This window comes from Tauraco erythrolophus, chromosome 2 (assembly GCF_009769465.1).
Source record: "Tauraco erythrolophus isolate bTauEry1 chromosome 2, bTauEry1.pri, whole genome shotgun sequence".
NCBI lineage: Eukaryota > Metazoa > Chordata > Aves > Musophagiformes > Musophagidae > Tauraco > Tauraco erythrolophus.
Window position 1 is genome coordinate 48,877,864 of NC_141466.1, and position 21,043 is coordinate 48,898,906.

A 21,043-nucleotide genomic window follows, 5' to 3' on the forward strand; every position below is an offset into this window, starting at 1 on the left:
CCATCCATGGCACATCATCAACACTTCTGCAACCTTCTGTTGCCTTTTCTACATCTAGCTCCAAGAAATCTCTTCTAAAATACTCACAACATTCTGGTTCACAAGAAAAGATTCACGAAAAGTGCCAATAATTAATTTTTGCTAATGTTATACAGCTTGTACTTGGATGTTTACGCTCAAATCTGTCCAACCTATTTAAGACAGATCATAGGTCCATATCTTATTAAAATTTAAACTTAATTCCTTTCAAACTAAAAATTAAATGTATTACAGCAAATAGAAAGTTCATAACCTTCAACTTGTTTGAAGTTATAGGTAACTATCTTGGACAGTATGAAGCAAACACTTCAGCTGAACAGCTGCCCACAGTATGCTCTGCCTGGCCAGACTAAGCGTAGCACAAAACTTTCTTTAATTATTTAATGCCAAGAAAATTTCAAGTATCACAGAGGTGAATGTGGTTTATACAGATAAATACCCATGGGAAAAGGCTTCTGAAAATATGTGTCTTTAAAAGAGCAAATGTGAGCTGACAGCACACCTTTAAACATACCATCACAAACCAACAAGCTTACTGTACGCATTACATAAAAATCCCAGAATGATTCAGACAGTTCAGTAGTTGAGGTAACTTTCTCCACCAGCTCAGACATGAGATGATATGTGGATCCCTGCTTCCTTTGACTAATTTGGTAAGAAATGATCTCACAATAATCCGGTTTTATAAATTAATGAGCATTATAATAATTTGGCTTGCACAAGTTTTAGCACTTAGAGGTTTGCATTCCAGGTTCCTCACCCACATTAGGAGAACATGGAGGTATATAAGATCAGGGCACCTAACAGTTACAAAAAGTTAGTAGATTACTTCATGGGGCACCTCACACTCCAACTTGAAATACTATGGATAAATGGCAAGAGAAATAGACAAAAACATGCCACTCCCTTTGTCATGCATTGCTTTCTTGGAAGCACATTTCATCACCATGAGTGAATAAAATTTGCTCTAAACTTAACAGGGTGAACAGGAAGGTTGGAGTATCTTGTGTTAGAATACATGACAGGCAGGGATTTGCAGCTATAGAAACATTTGCATCAAGCAGAAGCCCATCCATACTTAGAAGTATATCCCTCCCACAATAAGCCTTTACTTGACATGGGTGTCCTGAAGGCAAATGACAGTGTAAGATGATGTAATTAAGAAGAGGTACAAATAAGATATCAGCATAGATGTATGATTGTAGAATCATAGAATGGCATAGGCTGGAAGGGACCTTTGAGATCATCTAATCCAATCTCCCTGTCATGGACAGGGACGCCTCTCAACTAGATCAGGCTACTCAAGGCTCCATCCAACCTGGCCTTGAACACCTCCAGGGAGGGGGCATCCACAACTTCTCTGGGCAATTTATTCCAAAGTCTTACCACCCTCGTACTGAAGAATTTCTTCCTAAAATCTAATCTAAATCTGTTCTCCTTCCATTTAAACCCATTTTCCCTTGTCCTATCAGTGGACACTCTTGTAAAAAGTCCCTCCCCAGCCTTCCTTCAAGTTCCCTTCAGGTATTGGAAGGCAGCTATTAGGTCCCCCCGAAGTCTTCTCTTTTCAAGGCTCAACAATCCCAGCTCCTGCAACCTATCCTAGTAGCAGAGGTGCTTCAGCCCCTGTATCATCTTTGTGGTCCTTCTCTGAACACGCTCCAACAAATCTATGTCTCTCTTATGGTGAGGACACCAGAACTGGACGCAGTATTTGAGGTGGGGTCTCACAAGAGCAGAGTAAGGGGAAGAATCACCTCTCGACCTATTGACCACACTTCACTTGATACATCCCAGGATGCGGTTGGCCTTCTGGGCCGCATGAGTGCACTGCCGGCTCATGTTGAGCTTCTCATCTATAAACACCCCCAAGTCCTTCTCTTCAGGGCTACTCTCAACCCACTCTGTGCCCAGTTTGTATTTGTGCCTAGGATTGGCCCGACCCAGGTGAAGGACCTTGCATTTTGACTTGTTGAAGCTCATGCAGTCAGCACTGGCCCATTTCTCAAGCCTATCAAGGTCCCTCTGGATGGCATCTCTTCCCTCAAGTGAGTCCACGGCACCACACAACTTGGTGTCATCGGCAAACTTACTGAGGGTGCACTCAATGCCATCATCCATGTCGTTGACAAAGATGTTGAACAACACTGTACCCAGAACAGACCCCTGAGGAACACCGCTTGACACTGGTCTCCATGTAGACATCGCACCATTGACCACAACTCTTTGAGTGCAACCATTCAGCCAGTTCTTTATCCACCGAGTGGTCCATCTGTCAAATCCATGTCTCTCCATTTTAGAGACAAGGATGTCATGTGGGACAGTGTCAAACGCCTTGCACAAGTCCAGGAAAATGACATCCGTTGCTTTACCCACATCAACCAGCGCTGTAGCTTTATCGTAGAAGGCCACTAAATTAGTCAGGAACGACTTGCCCCTGGTGAAGCCATGTTGGCTGTCACCAACCACTTGGTTATTTTTTATGTGCCTTCGTACAGCTACCAGGAGAATCTGTTCCATGATTTTACCATGATCTGTGTCAAGTTTGCATACATGTGTGGCACAATTAAATAGGGCCTGTGTTTCAGTTTTGGGTTGCTTGTTTTGAAATGGTGTTTCTGTCACTAAGAAAGTATAGCAAATTATGAACATTGTATCTTTTATGTCTGAATTACACCATGTATTTAAAAGTACACTCACAAAAGGGAACCCCGTGACTGGTTCTCTAAATGGAGCTGTTTCGTTCATGAAGAAATCTCCTGACCAGAGAGCTGTCCGTAAGGAGGAACCAAAGGTCTATTCTGGGCCTCTTTTAACACACTTAAAAACAGTGCTTTAAAACCCATGTCAAAGTTCACTTAGATTATGAATTGTTTTGTTTTCTTGTGGAGTTGTGTAGATATTGCAATAAAAATAAACTAATAATACCATAAACATGACAGAGAATAGACAAAGCTAAGTGACCACAGTTTGAATTTCCCTTCCCTGTCCTAAAGAAGTGCTTTAATCCTGATAACAAAGGTCAGTGGTAGTATAGAAGTCATTCTTTTTTTGCGTACTCTAATGACATTGTTTTTCTAATAATAACAAAGAAAATTTAATTTCTTTCTCTGGAGTAATTATTTCCAATAAACCAATAGAATTGCAATCCAGGCTGCCCAATACTTTCGCCTTCTGGTATTACATAACATTTTGATTTCCAACTAGCTTTATATCACTACAGTTTTGAAAAACAGACAGTGTCTCTAAAAGACAGTAACAACTTTGAAGGAGCAGGTTTTGAGTTTTTTTTCACTCTCTCACCTTTCTCTACTCCCTGCTAAAGCTGCTCCCTGATATTCCAGGGCTAATAGCTATTCTTTTCTGGAGTAGTGAAGAGCATAGAGTATATAAAAAAACATATTGCAGTGTGAATACTTGTAGTAACTTACCATTCACATATCCAAAGCTACAAAAACGATCAGGGAATAATTGAGATAAACTGCATGTTCTTCAATTTCCTGGATGTTATCAAATGTATGTTTATGCTATTACTTAAGAATGTCAAGTAGATAATTTAAACCTCAAAGGATAACATGACAGTCTGTAAACAGAACATATGAAAGTGGATTTTTTCACCCAGGGAAAATACTGATGTGATTTTTCTTAGAAAAAAAAAGTCATTAATGTGTCAGAAATACATTCTTTTTAAAAAAAACCAGAAACTTCTAAAGGCCTAAAATGCATCTTAAGTCTTTTTGTCAGCTGTGCTTGGGTGTATAGGGAGAGAAACCACTCTAAACAGTATGCAGCTTTTATCAATATAATCCAGGATATGTTTTTTATACTTGCAATGCCATTTTAGTGCCCTGTCATATTTGCCTAATTCCACTGCAGCCATCAGTAATCCAGTTTGTTATTCTGTCCTGGCTTAAATAGAGGATGTTACCGAACGTTAGATGTAAACCAAGCAAAGGCAATGGAAATGAAAGCAGTGGTGAAACCTTCAAATATCTAGACACTGATTTAAAACAGGCTGAATTGAAGAGCAGAAAAAACTAAAATTAAAGAAAATTAAGGGCAAAAACCTTGTTTTCAAAACACCTTGATAAAGGTTTAAGTATTATGGCATAACATGCTAAAATGTCTGAAAAATCCGTAACTATTTACTTAGCAAATAACATGTAGACGTTCTGATTAAACATCTTGAAATACTGATTATTTTTTAATCAAATTACCCAAACGTTATTTTGAGGTAAATCATGTTAACTACTATTTTGTATAAATAAAGTATTAAACTCACAGGTACTTAACATTTCATGCACAAATCATAACACTAATGCCTCAGGCAAGGCATGACTACTGTTTATTATGTCATTTTTGTTTTAAGGAGCTCATGAAAGCAGCAATGCCGAGTAAGGTGGTGACTTTTGACCGCAGAATTCAGAACAACAATAACCTGTGGGCTGAAAGAAAATAAGTATTGCAGTATGATCCCTAGTGGACAGTAGTGCACATAATAAAACTACCAGACATAAAATGTTAGGGGTATAAAAACTTAAATTTTGCAGAAAGTCCCTATTGACTAGCTGTTTGAAATATGGCCAATGGGAAACATGGAACAAGAATGACACCTAGTGGTGTTGTATTCTTCCCATCAGGGAGGTTTCTCATTTCTCTGCTTGCAGATGTACAGTCATATATGTACACATCCATGTACGTGTTTTCTTGGTCTTATCATTGATACTGCTTTTCACACTGATAAAATCAGTGTTCCTCATCGCTACGTAGTCCCTGACTCAGCTTGTAATCTAAGGAGACAATCTATAAATACAAGGTAAAGGAGAGATGTTCTTAACTTCATTCAATTTATATTCCTCTAGTCTGACACTCAGCTGCAAAGTGCTGATGTGCAACAGCATGTTTATATACTTCTTTGGCTTAACGTCTTTTTGTTTCCATAAACAGCTGTATTTATAATCCATTGACCTGTCAGATTTGCTTTGACTGATTCTTAGAGGAAGACATATTAAAAAAAAACAACAATAAAAGGGTTTTGGACTTTGGCTGAAGAGAGATATTCCATTATTATTGGAAAGCTTTGAAAAAGGCTGAGAGATGGATTTGTGAAGCAACAGCAAATGGAACTAGCACCTGTGTGTAGATGAATGTAAAATTCCCAGGCATAATTAAAATAAATTAGCATCTGTTATTTTTTAAAACCGCTCCTGCTATAAATGTTTTCTAATGCTTGATTTCATTTAAAAATTAATAGCACTGTTGTGCTACCTTTCTTAACATTTACCTCAAAATAACAAATGCAAAATCTTATAAAAATGATTATCCATAAACAAGCAGAGAGGAAAAGATAGCTTTTCAGAAACCACACTCCTTAAATACACGGTAATGCTTTCATTGCTTCCTGAAATATTCTGCCCTGTGCTCTCCTCACAAATACATGAATATTGTTGATTGACAAAAGCCTGCATAGATACAAATCAAACCCTTTTTTATGTTAATTTATATGAAGATGTAATGATACTCTACTGCATATTTTTCTGCTTCTGAATCTATTTCTGTACCACTAGTAATAAAAAGGCATTGCTTCTTTCAAAGATCTAATTACAAACCTCTAGAGAAAACAGTGCAGTGGAATTTAAACATTGTCACAGTCACTGACCTCGAGCTGAGCAGAGAAAGCAAATCTGATACAGTCCTTCACTTTACTTCTAAGTGGTGTTGAAAATCCACATCTAATATTCGTTACATTTGTTTACACACCATAATATATTATAGTAGCAAGACCTAAGAAAATAAGATAAATATACTCTGCTCTTCATGTGCTGATCCTTGGGAGCCAGGCTTGAGAAGTGCTATGAACTTTCCTACAGTATGAATAGCAAAAAATTTGCTTTAAGTGGAAAACATGATAGGCTGCTAGTTAGGTGTGTTAATAAGCTTACCATTTCATTGTGAGTGCATGCAAGTTCCTAAGAAACAGAGTTTTTTGTTTTATCAAAACTACAACATAATCCGAGTCCTACTTGTGAAATGCTCTTGATAGTCTTGATCAGGAAGACAGCTTTCAATAAATTCTAACATAATGAGCAACACGTCAGGGTTTCTATGATTTGCATCAGAAGTGATGGGGCTTGTACATGTCCTGTTAAAAGATTTGTAGCTTTATTACTGTGTTATAACTGTAATTCATTTTATAGCAATGAAATTTTTCAATGAATGTAGCAAGATTCTTTTCTTCTTTTTCAAAAAATGAGATTATCTGAGTAACTTCCTGGAGTAGAATGTAGGATTTTGTGGTTAGGTTTCTGATTTCTGTTTAGACTGAGTCTAAATCTAAACTTCTTTGTGACTGAAGTTCTTCATGTGTAAAATGGAGAAAGTAACTTCTTTCTACTCCCTTTTATTCAGCTCTGCCTCTTTAGGTTATAAACTCTTCCAGGTAAGGCAAATATTGGTTTCTTTGAATGTATAGAGTTTAAAGAGCATTGGTTCTGCTCAGGTCACCACAAGGATCTCAGACTGATTAATCTTAGAAAAAAATGTGTTGTTGCCTCACATCTGAGGGCATAGAAGCCTGAGTTGTCTGTTGTTCGACCCTTCACATTCTTCACTTGCTGATGTACGTTTGAGTCTATCAAAGCTCTGTTCTTTTGCATATCTGAAATTCTTGTGGGAATTTTACATGTCACAAGGAAGGCAGCAGGTGTTACAGCTTTTTCTACAGGCTCCCTTAGTTGCATCTTTGCTAGTAGATTACAGAGTGCTAGGGAACTTTCCCAGACATGAGACTATTATGTATTGGATTAGATTGCCAGAAGAGTTCCTCACACAGGTCTGGGCCCGGCAATTGTCAGTTTTCCAAGCAATGCCTGGGCATAGTTCCAGTTCCACAGTTTTCCTTTGTAAAGTCTTCAGTGGCAATGGTGGGATACAAAAGAGGTAACAACAAAATGTATATGGTATGACCAGTGTATAAGGGATATGTGGCCACAGTGAATGGTCACCAGCAAAAGAAACGAATAATGTCTTTTTTTCTCAACAGCACTGTGATATCTGGATACCTATTTGAAGCACATATTTCTGAAGCTACCTGGCCTACAACTCAACAAGATATTTCATAAGAAGTTTCTCTCTGAATTTTCCTTAAACTTCTGGCTTATGGCTACTCCTTTTAGGTTGTTTTTACAAATACTTTATGCATCCTTCTGAGGCAATAGAAATACTCTGAAATGAACAAAAAAAGAAAGCAAAGACTGTCTAATTTTTCTCAGCTATAAAATCTTAAGTTGTGTCTAAATTAATAATTCATAGCAAATACATTATATGATTAATGAAGTCTCCTTTTGTATTATGCACTTATATATTAAGGCATTATTTGCATTACAAATATACACTGTTTATTTTGTCAGTGTAACTGTTCTTCAAAGGATAGTTAGAGAAAAGAGCTGCAGTTTGACAATCTCCAGAAGACTTAGCAGAAAGGCAGTAAAAGTGTTTAAAATATTGTTTTTGAGTCCTGTAAATACTGTTTAAGTTATCATCCCTAAAATAAATTTGCTACCACAGTATTTAGCAGCCAGCTGCAGAGTAGAAATTGAAGACCTTAGTGTAAACCCATGCAAATTACTTCAGTGGAACTGCATCAGTTTGCTTGCAGCTCGTATATAAGCACAAGAAGTCCTAGCACACATGTTAGATCTTTGTCTGGTTCACTTAATTTCCTCTGTACCAAATGTATTACAAGGGGAAACTGGACTCTCCTTTGCTGTCACAAACAATCTCTCATATTTCCTGCTTTCTGCTCATTGACGTATATGTGAGATTATTATCCCTCTGTTCTTTATGAATAAGTCTCAGATTGACTCTCTTTGTCGATTCATGCTAGAAGAGCATCCTGCCCTGAATGTTCATTTGAAAGACATCATTAAAAAGAGGCACACATAGTAAAACAAGTTCATTTGAACAAACATTCATGATAACCCTTTTGTGATGTTCGCCCTGCACCATCTTCAAGTCTGGAGCGAAGATTCAGGTCAGTTCTTGTTCTGTCTCCACATAGAATAACAACAAATTCCAATTTCCTGTTACACTGTGTGTGCAGAAAATCCACTTAACAGTTGAAATAGCTAGAATTTGAAATAAATGTCCCTAACCTATGCAGGTGAGTCTTCATATGACTTACTTGCTCAGGAAAGTGAGGAGACTATTTCATCACTCAGAGTCTGTTGAAGGAATTAAACAGTAAAAGCAAAAGAAGACTCTATCAGGCAGTTTTATCTGCTCCAAGGCTTTCTGGCTCTCCATGCAATGAGTCTTGCTTGGAAAAGCACGGCCCCAGGACCTGCGATTAAAGACTGTTAAACGCTCAGCAAATGGTCACAGCAACAAATAGAAGGAAGAGGAGAGATGAGAGCAGAGAAGGAAACCTTGCATATCAGACCAGTGTAAAAGCAAAATGTAAGCTCTTACTTTATCACCTTCACTTTATGCAGATGACTGCTGTAAGAATTCTCTTCTGAAAAGTGACTTTCCACAAAGATAACAACAAATGACAGTTTAGAAGAGGGAACAATTTACTGATATTCTGAACCTGAATAGTTAGTTGCCTCGGTAAGGCTTATTTTGTTTCCTTTTTCTTTCATTTGTTCTTGCTTTTATTACAACCCCTCAAGCTCTGGAAATGGGTGTCTTCAATTACAAGTTATTTAAATCAGCTGTTCCAGTAACATATTTGCTATTTTGATCAACTTTTGAATTCTAATCAGAATATTCTTCCTATTGCTCTTCTCCTGAGGAGCTAGAAACTCAGCTGTGTAAATCAGTTTTTGATGATGTACACAGTGGTATGTTTGACTCTGAATGTTTAAAAAGAACAGAGATCTTGCAACAGCATATTTATCATAACAGTATTTGACTTCTCTTTGTCAGTGGTAACAAAGCACAGCAGAGGGAAAACAAATAGCTTTGTACCTAAGAGGTTAGACTGCAGTTCAGGAGGTCAGTTCTTTTGAATAAGTTTTTCTGAATGAGTTTCTTAAAAGACTAAGTTCTCTTTTCCACACCACATTTCCTGTCTGACAATTAAATCCCAGTCGCTTATCTGAAAAATAGGAAACAAATTTTCCTACCATACCAAAATGCTTTAAGGCTGTTTCTAAAGCTTTCATCACCCTCCTCATAAATGATGAGTGCTACATATGGCCTGTGGAGTACTTTTATTTTTTTATTTTTAAACAGTGGGATACCTACAGGAGAATGAGTGACATTTTCATTGACACTCTCCATGCTACCTCTTTTCCAACCGAATTTTCTTCATAATTAGATTGTGTAGGATGCAAAACAGTAGCTAAAACTAGTGCACCAAGATGCACCTAGTGAGACCAACAAGATTTCTCCTCTCAGTCCACTGAAACTAATATACCAGACTTCAAGATACAGAGTGTTTCCTCTTTCCTGATCTGCTAGATGTGAAGATGTTGCAGTTCCTGCCATCCAGGTCCAGCCTGCAGTGAGACTGAGCACACACACTCTCTGTACATAACATACACAGTCTGTACAAAAACAGCCAACCACCAACAGATAAACCCCAAAATGAAAATAGTGCCTTTAGAGCTGCTGCCACAAACAGCATTCACATAAACTTGAACTTGCCTGAGCCAGATCGGAACTAAATGGCAGAGGATCAAATGGCCCCATGTTGCTCACCAGCCTGGGCTGCAGCACCAAGGACACTGTTGCATCTTCCACAGCCAGGAGGAAATGGCCTGCCTCTTGTAGGCAGGATCTGTACCTTGAGTTAATTAGTTCATTAGTTCATTCATTATCTTCAATTCAGTCCAGCTGGCTAATAATGATTGGATGCCACAGCCCCATCTTGTTCTTACTTGCGAGGTAACCAGGCTCAAAGATTGCTAGCAGATCTCATATTCCCCAAGCACATATACTTACACATAAGGTTCTGTAGCTGGCCTAGACTTCCTAGTAGCCAGCCCCCAGATCTCGTGTCACACTTATTGGCTAGTCTACCTTGACATTTGTTACTGTCTGACAGACACACATAGATCTCTCCAATAGCTGGCCCAAAGAACAGTAGTCTTCCCAGTATCTCCCAGACTGCTTGAACTACTTGCCAGTTGGTCCACCTTGAAGTTTGCAATCTTCTTCTACACAAACGCACACACACGGAGCAGAGAGCACATTCACAGAGAAAAATGTCTAGTGAACTTACCAGCTACCTGCTTAGATGCGACTGGTCCCCTTTGTCCTCATTTCTCTCTGTTTTCCCATGCTTGTTCTCTGCAGATTCACTTTTCTGCCTGTGCCTCTTCCCAAATAAACAGTCTGCCTTGAATTACTTTTTCTGCATTCATTCCAGTCTTGCTACATCTGCATCCAAATCTGGTGTTTCTGAAGGACTAGAGAGAAGACAACAGGTTTGTTTATGTGAATGTTTTGTGATGGTAAAACCTCCATAGAGGAAGACTGACAGTCCTGTTTGGTCTGTAGAGTTATTATCTGTACCTGGATGCTTGTCTGTATCTGTATTCTATTCTGTAAGAATTTACCTGAACAAATAACTGTGAGGTTCATTTCATTTGTGTGCATAATCCTAAACTAACCAAGTGTTAGATGTCAAGAACAAATGAAAAGTAATTCAAAATTTACTCAAAACTTATGACAGTGAGACTAAATATGCAAGAGGAGACCATATCAGACTGCAAGCAATGTCAAGATTTTAGGGTTTATTTCACTAGTTAAACCTTTTGAATACCAAATATCATAAGCTTTTGCAGCCTGGCTCTTCTCTTTGTATAACTGAATATTTTTCAAAACTAGCATTAACCACAAGCTGATTCTGAATTAAAATCATAACTTTGACTTCACATGGACAGCCAAGTCTTGGATGGATACCGCTATAGGGATCCAAATGGGAATCAACAGTTTGTTCTGAAGGAATATAAAATCATTTTGTTACAGTGGTATAATTACAGTCTTCATAATCATTTTTTTCTTGCATTTCAGATTTGGGCACTCCTGAAGATCTCTCAGATGTGTTACATTTCAGAGCATTCTGTGACACTCGTTATTTCCTTTCAGGTCTTGCAAAAGAGTGGATTCATGAGTACGAAATAGAGAATAGCAAGTTGAGGGTTTTCTATTCATAACATAATTGTAGGGTTCTTTTTGTATGAGTAGTTCAGTAGGCATACATATTTGGTGATTGTAGTTTGGTAGTTGTGTAAGTTACTATTTGCAGAGGTATGCGGTGCTAGGGACAGGTGCTTCAGATCACCTGTCAATGGCAATAAAAAAAGGGAAAAGATTTTTGGCACTGTGTATTTATGTGACTATTGACATCAGCTTAGAGGAGGCAGCATTCTAGTACAATGATTTTCACTTAATGTGATCACTAGCTAATTTGATCCTCCCTGTTATTTGATTTGATCTCCAGGGAATAAATCATTTCCATTGATTCTTGTTGTGGATTCTTATTGCTTATTTTGTTCACGTCCACTTCAGCTAATACTAGATAATTCAATCAACATTTATTGAATCTGCCATGGAAACGGGAAGAGTAATCATGTTGTTTACAACATAAAAATAGACATGCTTCTTTTTTACTTTCCTTTCCAGTTTTCCTGCATTAGTAGATAATGACTTGAAATTAGTAGTTACCTTTGAGAGAAGCTGGAAATTAACATTTTATAGCACCTGCAACATGGCCAAGCACAAGTTAAAAACAAAAAAGTAAAAAGCTATTAGCATGTTTCTGCTCTCATTTCAACTGCGGTATAAGAGTTCATTCTGCTGAAGTCAGGTGAGCTACACCGGTGTAAAACAATCAAGCCAACAGACTACATCTCTGTTCTGTCTTAACATTAGGTAATGAGCATGTGCAGAGTGGTTTTTTTTAAATAAAAATGTCAATAGTTTTGTTTTCTCTAATCATTTTATTAATATGACTTTTAAGTGTTCTCCTAAGCCTCCTGTGGATAAATCATCTACTTACTCAATATGATCCAAGTAAGGTGAAAGCAAAGGTACTAAATAGTCAGGGTGTGCTGAGAGTTCAGTTGAGTCAGTGATTATAAAAAGTGCAGGTGGCAGAAATTAAGTTAATGATGATGGGAGCATTAATAAGACTTTCGAGCCAGTAATGCAAAGGGATTTTACACTAGCTACTACTATTAACATGAAGGGAATTCATGGAGGTGATTCTCCTGCTCATTGACCAGTGACCACGTTCCTTAGGCACTAGTGTGAAAACCATGATCTTCTTAAATACAAATACTTTCTACATTTTTGCCTCAAAATGTGGAATCTCAAACAAGTTCCTCTATTAAGCAATGGATAAATAGGGCTGGAGTTTATTTTGATTTTCAGTGTTGTGACAGCCCTTTTAATAAAGATACTGGTATAAAAATCAAACAGCAATTCAATGGAGCTGAAAATATTTCATCTGTAAACAATTGTTTCTAATTGAATCTTCATTCTAATTTTATCATGCTTCATTTTTATGGTCAACTACTCAAAGAGAGTAGATATTTTTGCAGCATGATCAAGATTATTTTAATATATTTCCCAGCAAATAAGTCCTATTTTATTATAAGGAGATGCTGTGTATTTTATTTTAAATATTGCACATATATGTTGCAGATTATTGAATTGTAATATATGAAATTGTAGAAAAATACCTAAAGCTTGATGTATTTACATTTTATAACATGATTTTACTAAAGTAATAAGTATAACAAAATTCCCGAGAATGATCACTGTTCTCAGTTCTGTGCTAAGGACATGCTGTATATTTTACTCTAGAATGTTCCCTGCTCCAAAGATAATGGAAAATCCCATCATATAAGTCTTCTTTTTATAAACTGTTCTTGGAAAGAGATGGTCATTTCAGTGAAACGCAAATGATTGTGCTGAATAGTGAGATGGAGAGGAAAATTGTCATGTCTAAATCATGCTTCTCATTTTGCAACTGGAATTACAGTATGCGTACGTTAATGCAAATTAAATTCCAGTGGTTTTTCCCATATCTCTTTATGAGTTTCTAAAATATTTATAATTTTCACTTCTAAAAGCTCTTTAAGAATTGTCTGTCATCAGTCTATCAAAATGGAGATCATATATTGTTATATCCCAGGAGATCCTGTACTGAGATGGTTATTTTATAAATAAATATTTTAATTACTCAGACACTTAAAGCAGCATAAGAGCTAATTTGTGTATCGTGTAGAGACTGGAAGAGATCAATGTTCCAGTCTCCGGTTCCAAGGCCCATAAACTGATTCCTCTGCAAGATACATCAGAAAATACCTACAGACTAGATTTTCTCCATGCTGCGTAAGAAGAAAACTTGTGAGAAGAAAGCCCGTCTGACCTGATGGGAACTGTTTTCTATCCCTAAATCTGTATGAATCCATAAGCAACATATGCTTTTTTTAGGCAGAGAACTTTTCCAACAGCTCAGGCAGTAGTCCATTTTGACTAGTATCACATCTCTATCCTCCATGCCTGTAGGAGTTCAGGAAAATAATGTGCCTGGATTAGTGCAGTTTATTTCATACTTCAAGAATGGCTGTCTTCATTGTAACACTTTGATATTTTTGTGTAAAAGATCCTGTAGTGAAATCAATCCCACAATCTCAGTGCAGTGGCTATTCATGTTCTTGCATGGAAGAGAAAAACACAGGCAAGATAACTCTACTCCAGATTCATTCCATGTCACTTCTTGAATTAAATGCAGGTCTTAGAAGCACTACAACATCGTCTGGAGAGAAGGGAGACTTACTATTTTCTATTGTCTAGAGGAATTTAGGGTGACTTAGCCCTTAAACGTATGTATTTCAGTTAAATGCCTTAAGTTAGAAGAATAGGGCTTCTGTGTCTTTGTAGAAATCAGTGAACTGTTTCACAGAAGCTAGGAATAATAAAAAAAATGACTCTTGCAAATTCAGTAAGATATTAACCGTATACTGGGAAAATTTAATAGCAATGCTGTTTTCCTTGCAGGCATATTGCACTAACCTTGTTAGAGTCAAGTCTAAACATTCAAAGAAAAAAGAGCAATAAAAACACATTTGAGTCAACCAGCACTGATCAAACAATATGTAAAGGAACAAAATAAACTGATGAAAAAAGACATAGTCAGTTTAAATGACTAATGATCAAAAATTGTGTACCAGATCAAGAGATAGACATGCAAATAAAATTTCCTTCTGAAATTAATTCAGTGTTACTGCAGAAAATCCATAAAGCTCAAGTAGCCTTGCCATGAATTTGTTGATAGGCAGGACAGACAGGCTGCAGATCTCGTTGCTGGAATCAGCGGTGCCGAATCAGGCTCTCTTGCAAAGACAGTAAAATATTTTATTTAGTTGTGTAGTATGAATCATAGTATTACAGGTGTTAAGTTCCCTTCTCCTTATTCATCAGCATCTCTTTCAGATTTGGAAAGAGCAGAACTGTTCCTTGTTTCTATATTCTTCCACCCTTATTTAGCTTAGTACTATCCTTGTGGCTACCGACAGATTAAGGTACTACATAACAAGTCAAGAGAGCGTGATGGAGAGTTGTCACAAAGCTCAGTATTTTTCACACTTTGGCAATAAAGTGTGAAAAAGAAGAGAACTGGACTTTAATTCCAATACGAATGTAAAAGGCAGCCAATACTAAGGTGCATTGCAGTCCTGTTACTACTTTTAAGAATCCAGCAAAGAGCTACAAACAAAAGTATTTTTAGTCTAAAATAAGTACTATGGGTTATACAACACTATCTGTTAGCACCATCACAAAGCTATTTACATAAAGACACAGACATCTGATAACTGTATTAGGATGAACATTATTTACAATATTGTGACTACATCAAGAGTTTTCAAGTCTGAAGAAAAAAGATGAATATAAGTCCATACAATCACAAGTGGCATGAAAAGAGTGGATACTGTTAGATTGTTTCGCTTTCGGAGCAAGAACATGGGAAACCAAATAAACCCATTAGGTAAGTTAAAAAACAGTCAAAAAGGTGATTATTCAAGCAAGTGGAACTCCGGGTCAAAATATTTTGTGGATGTAGATTTGAAAGGAAATCGAACAAATTCAATAGAGAAATCCACTCTGGTTCTACATGGAAACTACATCAAACTCAGGCAGTCATAAGCCCATGGATACGTTGAAAAATTTAGGTCGGAAATGACTACTGGAGGTCATCTAATCCAACTTTCTGCTAGAAGTAGAGCTAAGTTAGAATCATAGAATCATAGAATGGTTTGGGTTGGAACGGACCTTAAAGATCATCTAGTTCCAACCCCTCTGCCATGGGTAGGGACATCTTCCTCTAGATCAGGTTACTCAAAGCCTCATCCAATATGGCCTTCAGGGATGGGGCATCCACAACTTCTCTGGGCAACCTGTTCCACTGCCTCACTACTCTCATTGTAAAAAATTTCTTCCTTATATCTAATCTAAATTTATCTTCTTTCAGTTTAAATCCATTGCCCCTTGTCCTGTCACTACATGCCTTTGTAAAAAGTCCCTCTCCAGTTTCCTTGTAGGACCCTTAAGTATTGGAAGACTGCTAGAAGATCCCCCTGGAGACTTCTCTTCTCCACACTGAACAACTCCAACTATCTCGGCCTGTCTTCAGAGGATAGGTGCTCCAGTCCTTGGATCATCTTCATGGACCTCCTCTGGACCTACTCCAACAGGTCCATGTCGTTCTTGTGTTTGGGGCCCCAGAACTGGACACAGTACTCCAGGCGGGGTCTCAGGCAAGCAGAGTAGAGGGGCAGAATCACCTCCCTCAACCTGCTGGTCACGCTTCTTCTGATGCAACCCAGGACACAGTTGGCTTTCTGGGCTGCAAGCGCACACTGCTGGCTCATGTTGAGCTTCTCATCAACCAGCACCCCCAAGTCCTTTTCCTCAGGGCTGCTCTCAATCCATTCTCCACCCAGCCTGTACTTGTGCTTAGGATTGCCCTGACCCATGTGCAGGACCTTGCACTTGGCCTTCATGAGGTTTGCACAGGCTCACCTCTCAAGCTTGTCAAGGTCCCTCTGGATGACATCCCTTCCCTCCAGTGTGTTACCACACCACAGAGTTTGTTGTCATCGGCAAACTTGCTGAGGGTGCACCCAATCCCACTGTCTATGTCATTGACAAAGATGTTAAAATTACTGGTCCCAATACAGACCCCTGAGGAATGCCACTTGTCACTGGTCTCCACTTGGACATCGACCCATTGACTGCAACTCTTTGAGTATGACCATCCAGTCAATTCCTTAACCACCGAGTAGTCCATCAGTCAAATCTATGTCTCTCCACTTTAGAGTCAAGGCTGTTGTGCGGAACAGTAACTTTAAACTTCGTACACGATACTCAGGTCCATTCATGAAGATCCCAAAACCACTCTGATCAAAATGCTTCAGTGCTTAGCAACTCTTACTGTAAAAATATTTTTCATGCCTCTACTTGAAATTTCTCTCACTGCAAGTTGTGACTGTTGCCTATTACTTGTTGGCTACGCACCTCTGAGAAAACCCTGGTGCCTTTTTCTTTCTGATTCCTCGTTAGGTGCAACACACTAAAAATTGTAATAGGCTGAAAATTACAGATTAGAGTGAAAAGAGGAGTAGTACACTTCTGCTGTTCTTATATCCTTTTCTGGGCACTCGTTTTTGGCTACTATGGGAGAAAGAATACTGGGCTAGATGTACTTTGGATTGATCTAGTATGTCTGTATTTATGTTCGTTACTATAAATTTATTAGTCTTTATGAGTTATTGCCGTTTAGCTATTATTTGTATTATCACAGTGCTTTCAACCAGAGCTATCCTGTTCTAATCAACGAGGATCAGGGCTAAGTATTCTGAAAGAATTCTGAAGAAATTTGTCCTGTCTTCAGCCAAAATCAGATCTCCCTTTTGTTTGTTTTTGTGTTTTATTTCACTCTATTCAAATGAATAGAGTGAAATGTTTCACTCTATTCAATATTTTATTTCACTCTATTCAAATGAAACCTAGCCTGGCAGTGGTTTAATAATTGGAGACTGCTGTTTTTACTGTATTTCTCAAAGATCAAATGCGAAAAATACTCCACCTCCATCTTCTGCTTGAAATATGGCTCCAGAGAAATAAAATGTGTAAATGGGCCATTTTCTGTTAAAATAAAAGTGAAAATATAAACTCCATAATTCCCTTTTAATATTTTAAATTAATAAAAACATTTTTAAATTTTAATAAATTAATCTATTGTATTTAAACTCCACATTAAAATGTTCCTTCTGTAATGGAAATTGTTTATCAAGTAGTACAATGTGTGCCTTGAGTAAAATTTATTTTCACAAGAAATGTAATATTTTCTACTCAAATGTGCAAGCTGTTTAAATCTTCCTCAAGAAAATGAAATCTAAAGGATGATGCTTTTTTTAATCTCTGCTTTTCACACTCTTTCACTCCACCATAAACAGAAAGAAATTCTTTCTCCTCTTGAAGTCAAAAGTCTAGCAAACCAGGATTTCTGAGTGAAGATTTTCCAAGTCTAATGAAAGCAAATATAGAAAGAAAAAAAAGGAAAAAATAAACAGGAAACAGCCTCACTCCCTTTCTTAATCAGAAGAGTATAGGTAACATGAAATTCCATAAACTTGCTCAGTACCTGAGTATTTGATGTGTATGATGATGTCTAGTGACTTGCTGCACACTGCATGGCTTGCAAAGTCCACAAGTCTACCACAGCGGTCAACATTTGCGAGCAAGCCTATTTGTGCCTGTTTGAAAAAGAAACAGAGGATAAATGTGATTTGTTTGCCTGAAGTCTAAAGAAAGAATTAACACTTTTTTGTGTGTGTTTCTTAAGTCATCAAGCATGACTTCCCAGTGCTTCCCACATCATAAGACTTGAGGTCTTCTGTTCACTGTCGAGCCATTGTCATGATCACTTTGATTGCTGTTTACACATCTTCCCTGCGATTTTCAGCCTCCAATACACAGAAACTTGCAAGCAAACTTGTAGCCTGCAAACTGCAGCTGCTATTAAAAGTATTAATTCTCTCATCAGGTCCTGCCTAGTTATCTTCTGTTAGAGGAAGGAGCTCTTTCTTGAACTGAACTCAGAGAAAGCGTTTGGTGTCCTCATCATACCTTTTCCCATACAATTGTCCTGTTTCTCTTCTGTGTATTGCCAGTTTTCTCAGTTCTGCCATGTAACTTTTTTGTACAAGCACTCTCGACTCTATTCCAGCCAAAATAAAATGTATTAGCAAAGACTGTTTAAAAGTCTCAAGGAACATTTATTCATATATGCTGAATTTGTATCTTGGAATATGTCATGGATTGCCAGCACAAGAAGACAATGAACAGTCCAGTCCAGAGTCCCCCTCCTGTGTGGCATAGGTCTGCCTCTACTAGCTAAAGCTTAAGTAGTGGCCTTTGGACTAAGCTAAGTTAAAATATGAGTCAGTATCTTTCCACTGAAATTAGAGTTCCTGAGTTCTCTGGTACAGAGATAGTTTCTTTGAATATGATGAATCAACAAATATGCTTTGAAATTATTATGCTCTCTAATACATAAAATACTTAGATGAGCTTCCTTTTAATTTGAAAACTCTATTGTTCTGGATCTCTCCCAATTACTTCCACCTATGGCAGATAACTATCTTTCTTCTTTCAGCCACACAGAAAGAATAACACAGTGCCAAACCACATCTTAAAGCCAAATTGCAGATTGTCCAGGGATTGCAGTTGTAATTCTCTGTAATATCTCACTTCTCCGGTTCAAGATGTCCATCTCTGCCTGAGACATTTTCATTGTAAGGATTTCTCTCCACTGTTTATAATCTGTAATTGCATTTGCTATAGGAATCTCATCCTAGTCAATACTGCATTCACCTCCTTGTCATTGAAGCTTCCTTCCTTGTATGTTGCATTTCTTCTCTATTTTGAATAATTGTTATCTTGCCTTCCTGATTATTCAATGGCCATTTCACTTTTTTTTCCCCATTCAGCTGTGATCTACCATACATCCACACTTGCTAATGAGGAGATTACTTTGGGTCATCCTGACTGAAAATCTCTGCATGTGTTGAGAGTTTATTTCTTCTGACCATGGTTTTGAAAAAAAAAAGCCAGAAGTGGTTGGATCAAAATCACTATCTAACATGAAGATTGCCCTTATGTGGAAGGATTTCTGAAGTCAGCTGTAGACATCAAAAACTCAGATGCCATTTAAGAGCAGCTGGTATGAGATTAAAAACACATGGCAATGTCTATGTGGCTAGATCTGGAAATACTTCTGATTTCCCAGATTCAGGAGCTCATTATGGCTGTATCTTTACTTTATTATAGGATAAAATCCAGGCAAGATTCATATCTTCGCCTCTTATCACATATTCTGGATTCTACTGAGAGGAAAGTTGGATATATATTTGGTATATACTTCACACCATATAGCTGCCTTTTCTAGGTGGATCCTCAGGGTGCCAGGCTTGCAAGGGCACAATGTGATAATTTCCAACCAGTACTTGGCAACGTGTCATATAAAACTGTCGTGGTTTAGGCCGATCCGGCAACTAAAGTCCACACAGCCGTTCTCTCACTCCTTCTCCAGTGAAATGAAGAGGAGAAAAATATAATAAAAGGACTGAGGGTCGAGACAAGAACAGAGAGGGAGCACCCACCAACCATGGTCCCGGGCAAAACAGACTCGGCTTTCTTAAAGCAAAACAATTTATTAACGGTTACTTAAAAAGGACAAAGGGAAACGAGACCGGTTACTTGAGAGGATAAAGAGAAAACAAGGCCAGATCTTATAAACAAAACACACACACACACTCCTTTTCCTTTTCTTCCCGGCTCTATCTCCTCGCCCAGTGGCGCAGGAGGACAGGGAATGGGGGAGTGCAGGTCAGTTCATCCCATGATGCTCTTCTTTCTTAAAGGAAGAGGAGTCCTTACACCCTTTTCCCCTGCTCCAGTGGACACTCTACTCACAAGTATAATCCACAAACTTCTCCAGCGTGAGTCCTACCCGCAGGATGCAATCCTTCCCCATCGGATTGCTCCAGTTCGGGCTTTACCACAGTCTCAGATTCTTAGGGAGCTGTTGCCACTCGCTCCGGCGTGGGTCGTCCCACGGACTCTAGATGCCTCTCTGCCTTGTCATGCCCAGGCATGCTTCACGACCGTCCTCAGGCCCAGGCATCTCTGACATGGGCTTCTCCACAGGCCACAAGTGGGTCTCTGCTCCACCAAGTCTGTCCTGGCTGCAGGGGGGCCTCCTGCCATCTCGCCACCAGTTGCAGGGGGAAACAGCTCCGGCACACCTCGTCCCGTACCATCATAGAATCATAGAATCATAGAATCGTTAGGGCTGGAAGGGACCTTCAAAGGTCATCTAGTCCAAGCCCCCTGCAAGGAACAGGGATATCTCCAACTAGATCAGGTTGCTCAGGGCCTCATCCAACCGGGCCTTGAACGTCTCCAGGGATGGAGCATCCACCACCTCTCTGGGCAACCTGTTCCAGTGTTCTACAACTCTCATGGTAAAAAATTTTTTCCTAATATCCAACCTGAATCTACCTCCCTCTATTTTAAAACCATTACCCCTTGTCCTATCACAACTGGCCCTCTTGAACAGCCTCTCCCCATCTTTCTTGTAGGCCCCCTTGAGGTACTGGAAGACCGCTATAAGGTCACCCCGGAGCCTCCTCTTCTCCAGGCTGAACAGCCCCAACTCCTTCAGCCTGTCCTCATAGGAAAGGTACTCCAGCCCTCTTATCATCTTCGTGGCCCTCCTCTGGACCCTCTCCAACTGGTCCATGTCCTTCTTATGTTGGGGACTCCAGAACTGGACGCAATACTCCAAGTGAGGTCTCACGAGGGCAGAGTAGAGGGGGAGAATCACCTCCCTTGACCTGCTGGCCACGCTCCTCTTGATGCAGCCCAGGATGCGGTTGGCCTTCTGGGCCGCAAGAGCACATTGCCGGCTCATATTGAG